The 7,001-nt window shown below is 37.2% G+C and overlaps 1 long non-coding RNA gene across 1 annotated transcript; it reads left to right on the forward strand.

Moving 5' to 3' along the window:
• The first annotated feature begins 1,399 nt into the window (after positions 1-1,399).
• Positions 1,400-4,497, forward strand: LOC140008982 (uncharacterized). The gene is made up of 2 exons (XR_011816347.1): positions 1,400-1,727; positions 2,771-4,497. It is a non-coding gene; the product is annotated as an uncharacterized lncRNA (long non-coding RNA).
• The last annotated feature ends 2,504 nt before the right edge of the window (positions 4,498-7,001 follow it).

A 7,001-nucleotide genomic window follows, 5' to 3' on the forward strand; every position in this document is an offset into this window, starting at 1 on the left:
ATGGGATGTGGGAGCACCAACCATCAAATTTACGACTGACCAAAGAGGTATCCACGAGAAACTACTATTCAACAAGGAAATAAAATTACCCCTCGATAAGTCAGTGAAGGAGGAAACCGACCAATGGCACCTGCAAGGACACCTGCAATGATCACACAACAAGGTCTAGGGTTATCAGAGGTTATGGAAGGTATGAATTTCGAGAACGAATTTCTTTTAAGGAGGGAAGGTTGTGAGGACTCGGATTTTTTCTTATTTTTATTTTATTTTATTGGTTTATTTAATTATTTATTCACCCGTTTACTCTAGATAATTTATTTCATCCGTTTTAAGTCCATTTGTATGCAAAAATGTCCCTTTTATAATTTTAAAACGTTTAGTTAGTAAATTTAATTTTTCTACGACTCATTTAGCGAGAAATAGTGAATACACATTTTTTGAGATAAATTTCGATCCGAGAATATATTAGTCTTGAAAAATTAAGAATGATCAATAGTAGGCTAAGAAAAGTTAATTGAGGGATTAGATGTGAGTGAGTTTGTAGACACCAAATTTTGAATAATTTTATGTGGCATCTATTTCATGATTTTCATTTTAGATTGCTTGCATTCGTTGTTTACTTTTAGTTTTAATTTTTAGTTTTAGCTTTTAAGTTTAAAATTAGCGTAGAGTTTTTAGAAAAAAGAAGAAAAGGAAAACATCAAAAATATGTTGTAGTCATTTTGTTTTTATTCAATGCTTTCTTGAAAAGAAAAATCATAAAAAAGAGGAAAGGAAAGAAAAATCATAAAAAAGAAAAAGGGAAATTTGTTCACAAAAATATTTTTATTTCTTTAAATTCAACCCTTTTGCATTTTAGTTGTTTTTATTAAGTTATTTTGAAAAAGGAAAAAAAAGAAAAAGTGAAAAATAAAAAAAATGAAAGCGAAAAGTAGAAAATAGCAGTTTTGCCGCTTTTTATTTTTAGTTTATTCATTTTCACTTGACAATTAATTAAATTACTGTTTTTTTACTTTATTTTACCATTTCGTCTTTTAATTTGGAAAAAAACAAGAGAAAAAGAAAAGGAAAAGAAAAAGAATAATTAGCGTTAGCATTTCATTTTAATTTAGCTTTTATTCATTAGTTTTCTTTTATTATTATGTATTTTGTTAATTAGTTATCAATGTTAATCAATTAAAACTATTTTTAAAAAAAAAAAAAAAAAAAAAGGATCGCGGTTTGCAAGCTGCATTTTTGGCAGCTTGCAAAGGGCATTTTTTCATGCGTGCCATGAAGGGGCAGGATGAAGGGAGAGGCTAGCCTTCATCCTCGCCATTCAAGGAAGGGTTTTAGGGGATTGGGAGATGGTACAAAAAGAAAAAAAGAACAGCCGCAAGGGAGAGAGGATCTGGGGGAAGTTTTTTGGGGAGCCGCAAGAAAGAGAAACAACGGCTGAAAGCTAGAAAGCCGAGAGGGGGGGGAGAGAGAGAGAGAGATCGATTGGCGGCCGCAACTGGAAAAGAAAAAGAAAACAATGACGGAGTAGGGAGGATAGAAGGGGGTTTTGGGCTAAAAAAAAGAGAAACGGAGAGTGAACAAAAAGCTGAGAAGAGGAACTGAAGCAGGCAGCTTGAGGGGAAAAAGGGCGAAGGAAAATGGGAGCCGCCTCTCACGCGAGGAGCCTGATCACTTCATCACGCCATCATCAGTCATAGATCTCCGCCGAGAGAGAGAGCACGAGCACTGTAAGTTTGTCTTGTCCTTCAAATTTCAGCATATACTCACGCGCAGATGCTCGAGTCTGTTGAAGCATGTATTCAGCATCTTTGTCTATGGGATGTCTACTATTTTATTGTCCATTTTCCTTCCCTTTTTTGTTCCATGTTCACTATGAATCTCTGGCTTTGTTTGTGGGTAAAAAGGCTAAGTCTTTCGGCTACCTTAGTCATGTTTTGAATTCACATGACTGAGAGCTTGCGAACCAAAAGCCATCAGCTTTTTCCGTTTTTCAGGTAGGGAACAGTGAGTTGTGAGTTTTGTTTGTCATCCTTGGGCTTTAAAATTCTGTCCTGAATTTCTGAGTTAGGGTCAGCAAATGTCTATACTTCCTTGCGCTGTTGCTGAATTTCGATTGGAGGTGGATGAATTTGCCGCAGAATGTGTCTGTGTGCATGTGAATGTCGAGTTGCTGTAATTTCGTTTGCTTGAAATTAAAATGTTTGATCCAGATTTTTAGTTATAGCAAAGGAAAACTTACGCATGCACAATAAAAACCCAGAAATCAGCAATAGAAAAGCAAAATTTGAACCCTGCTGCATTTTTCTGTTTGTTGAACGCTTGTGGCTATAATTCACTACGTTCAATCTGTTTTTGGTTGTAAATGGGAAGATAGTACGTGAAAGTTGACTAGATTCAGGCCCTCTGGGCTAAGCTTGTTTGAGATTTTCATTGCATTTTCGTTTCTCCATTTTCTTTCTCTCTAATTCACTGTTTGTTCAAGAAGCTTGTCTCCCAGTTGAGTTCTGATTTTTTTTTGTCGAAAACTTTGGACGTTTCTGCTTGGGGTTTTGAGTGGGTGTTGACTTGATCACCTTGCCTTTTATGGTGATAAGTTGGCCAATGTTTGGTTGGTTTATAGATTAGGGATGGGGGATAAAAAACTGCTAAGCTGCGGTAGAGAATCAGAAGCAAAGAAAACAGCTTTTTAAGGAAATTTGCATTTTTTGTATGATCTCAACTTAAGCTTTGCATGGTTGAACGCTGAGTGTTGCTGCTTGTCTGACTTTAGATTCAGGCCTTGATGTTTGGGGTTAAAAGTTTTCGATCAAAGTGTGAAGTCCGCATACAAGAAAGGAAATGAAAGCTGCGGTTGCATCTTGTTTTGTTGTAGAAAGCTTGCAGCAGCAATGTCTTGTTGCAGGCAATGTTTACGTAGCTTTGCATGATTTTGCATGAAACTATTTTTGAAAATTTCACTTCAACCCCCCAAATCCCCTCTTGATTTACTAAGGCCCAATTACATTCAAATTTCTTGCAATTAGATCCTAGGATAGTTGCAATTGGAACCATGGCTTGACTTTTTCTTTGCTATTTGACCCTTTAAAGTTCCTTGAATGTTTTGATTGGGCTTGCATGGTTGATTAATTTTCGCAATTGGATCTCTTTTGTGTGATTGTGCCTTGATATGTTTTTTCATGTGAATTGTGGACAATGTTAATAGATTTCTAGGATCAAATCATGAAAGTTTGGTAACTTGGAAGCATTGGTGGTCTTGATTTTGTTTGATTTAAATTTTGCTTAGCTAATCTTGTTTCTAAAACTTTAATAATTTTCCATTTCTTCCTTTCGTGATTTTTTGCACTTGATTGCGATAGATTCCACCTTCAGCATTTCAATTTAGCACTCCAATTTAGATTCTTGAGACTTTTTATTTGAGACCGAGTTTTGCTTGCACATGCATGGTCCATTCCATATTTAATTTTTGTTTCATGCTTAATTTCCATTTGTTTGTGTTTAATGGTTGTTTTATGTGATTATTTGATAATTTAAGTGGTACCTTGACCTGTTTATTATTTTGGAGGGTAAATTAGTAATTTCACTACGTTAGGGCGTCGCTTCAAGGGAGGTACACTCTATCCCTCATTTGCACTTCATTTGACCCTACGTGCTCCTACGTGTTATGTGAATATGCATGTCTACTTCGCTTTCCTTACCTCCCTGCGTGCATTTACTTGCTTTTTACTTTTATTTAAGTTTTTATGGGGTATGTGTACACCTCTTGGCTTGTAATAGATAGTGCTCGGAGAGCATCTGGTCCATTCACCCTTTCCCTTTTATGCTTTTATGGGGTATGTGTACACCTCTTGGCTTGTAATAGATAGCGCTCGGAGAGCATCTGGTCCATTCACCCTTTCCCTTTTATGCTTTTATGGGGTATGTGTACACCTCTTGGCTTGTAATAGATAGCGCTCGGAGAGCACCTGGTCCATTTCCCCTTCCCCTTGGTTGCTTGTTTTTGTTGCTACATGTTTAATTGCTTTATTAGGCTCTTGCATCTAGTCGAACATGCTAAGTGCTATGTGCTATGTGTTTACGAGTGTTTTGGCATGTCTACTTGCTTTCATAGCCATGAATGAATGGAATGGATGAATGTACGTTTCCGCTAGTTCAACGCTAGTCGGAATTCATAGAATGGGCTAGTCCAACGCTAGACCCTTAGGGATTTCCCCTCATTAGCATATCATTTGCTTGTTCACCACATATCATGCATTTTTCTTAGTTTTATCACTTGGCATGCTCCTCGAACCCCCTTTCCCTTCATTTTAGGATTTTTGCATATCATGATAGTTGTAGGGTCCATTTGCTTGAGGGTCCCCTTCCGATAAGGGAAACGAGCGAGTGTGGCTACTCGATAGCCTTAGCACGCTAGTTTCGCCTTCTAATCAAAAGGAAAATCAAGTCACGATTTAGGTCTCCCCGTACCCAATATGCATGAATTCCCTAGGCTCATGCATTCTCAATCCACTCTATCATTACACTTTCACTTTTATCTCATTTGCACACATGCACATTTTTATCACTTTCACTTGCACACGAACACTTTTTTATCTCCACTGGCACACGAACCCTTTTATCTACACTTGCACACGAGCATTTTATCTTCACTCGCACACGAGTACTTTCATCTACATTTGCACACCTTCACTCTTATCTTATTACTTTTATCATTTTTCTCACTTCACACAAACTCACACTTTCACATGGCATGCATTCCACTCATTTTTCACGTCATTTAGGTTTAGGTGTGACCTCTCCAAAAGGATCATTATTGGGCTTCACAATTAATGTGATTGGCACCACTCAACCTTTGAAGAGAAATTTCCCCCAATCCCCCTAGGTCTAGGTTTTTGCATTCATATAGACATATCCAATACGCGATACATACCTTGGGTAGAAAAAATTAGGAAAAATTGGTTTGAGTCGCGCAACTAGCCTTGGCTAGGTCAAAGGGGTGCCTTGGATTCTATCCTTGCCTTCCCCTTTGTCAAACGTGACCCCCGAACCTTTTTCTTTGGCTTACGTGGACTAGGAGTCGTTTTAAAAAGGGTTTTTACTACTTTGTCTTTAAAAACACTTTTTCGGGTGACTTGGTACACCCCAAATCTATACCAAGTGGCGACTCCGTTTTCATATTTAAAAAACCCTTTTTAAAATTTCATTTGGCCAAATCGTCGCTTTCCAAAGTCCCATGGCCTTTTTACTTTTCATTTTGCACACGTTCACACCACACCACACACACATCACAATTCATCAAAAAGTGGGGAGCGACAGAGTTAAAATTTAAGCTTTTAACGCGTGCGCGTCGAAAATTTCTTGAAAGTCACACCGCGTGACTAATTAGAGATTTGAGAATTTATATTAGACTAGTAAGAGTGAATAATATACAATATTTAAGGAAATACCTTGGAGGATTAGTGCATGAGTGTATCAAATCCGAGAGAAAGTGATAGTATAAAACACCATTTGGGCACTATTAGGAGTTGACTTTTTGCCCAACACTTATGGCTACTATTTCATTCTTTCCCTCCAAGTTTCCAGCACACAAAACCCTCATCTCTCTCTCCTCACTCCCTCAATTTTCGGCCAGACCAAGAGACAAGAAAAGGAAGAAGAAAAAATTCTATTGTTTAGCTTCAAATCACTCACCAAACCTCCACCAAATCACTCACAACTTGGAGTACCACTCTAGCTTGAAGGGAAGAGAGGGCCGGCTGGTTAAGGGCTGTTTTAAGGAGTTTCTCACACAAAAAATCTAGAGTTTTATCCTGAGTTTTGAAGGTATAAACACCTCCACCAAAGCTTTTACTTTCTTGTTTCATTTCTTGGTTTTGAAGCGTGTAGCTTCCTTATTGTTGTTGTTTTCTTGGATTTGGTTGGTTGAAGTGGGCTCTATGAACTCCCACCTTGGTTAAATGAGGGCTGCCATGATGTTTATGTGTGTGTTAGTGTGTTGGTGATGAGTTTTACTAGAAGAAACTAGAAGAGGAGAAAGAAAGAGAGAAAACCGTGAGAGGAGGTAAACTGGCCGAATCAGTCCTGCTTTTTATCTTGCTTGAATTTCAAATTTTTGTTGGTTTTTTGGATGTGAAATTGGTTGATATATGTTGTACATTGTGTGTAGAAAGTGTCTACCAAAAATCATTTGATTTGGTTGAGCAAAACTTGAATTTTCGAAACTGCAAGAAATCTGGAAATGGTCATCCGAAGGTCTGAACAGTGTATCTTTGATTCAATATAACTCTTTGTATAAAAGTCGAAATCGAGTACCATTTGTGGAATTTGAAACTAGACATTCTTAGCTTTAAAACGGTTTAAGAATCACTATCTAGTTCATTTTGTGTGAACTGCAGTGAACAGATGAATTCAGATATTCTGTTCAGCCTGTTCATTCGATTGGAGATGAGAAGCTGTAACTTGTGGTTTGAATTTGAACTACTTGTGAACTGATTTTGGTAATGATTTCTTCTGATGAAATGTAGCTTTTGGAACCTAGTTTCCAATGCCACCAACCATTCTTAATTTGAGTTTGTATAGTGTGAGTTATGGCCAGATTTTTAAATTGTAGCAAAACTGGAAAACTGGAAAGTTTCTTCTCTCTTGCTGGCCGAATGGTCAAACTTGTTTTGGAATGTTTTGTTTTGAAAAATTTGATATCAATTACCTCTAAATTGCACATTGGATGTTTATGGAACCTTAGTTTCAACATTTGAGCTAATTGAGGTTGATTGTGTGGGACAAAACGTTTGAAAAGGAAGAGAACCGCGGACGGCAGATTTGCTTTGAAATTTTTCCCGAACTTTGACTATTTTGTTAACTGTTTCCCCACGTGAATTTTTTCGTAAAATTTCACATATGGAAGATTTAGTGTACCAAATTTGGTGTACTTTTAATGCCATTTCGATGGCTAAATGATACTTCAAAGATAGCTTTTCAAATTTGGAAAATAACTGAACAGTTTG

This window comes from Coffea arabica, chromosome 1e, assembly GCF_036785885.1.
Source record: "Coffea arabica cultivar ET-39 chromosome 1e, Coffea Arabica ET-39 HiFi, whole genome shotgun sequence".
In the NCBI taxonomy this organism is placed as follows: Eukaryota; Viridiplantae; Streptophyta; class Magnoliopsida; order Gentianales; family Rubiaceae; genus Coffea; species Coffea arabica.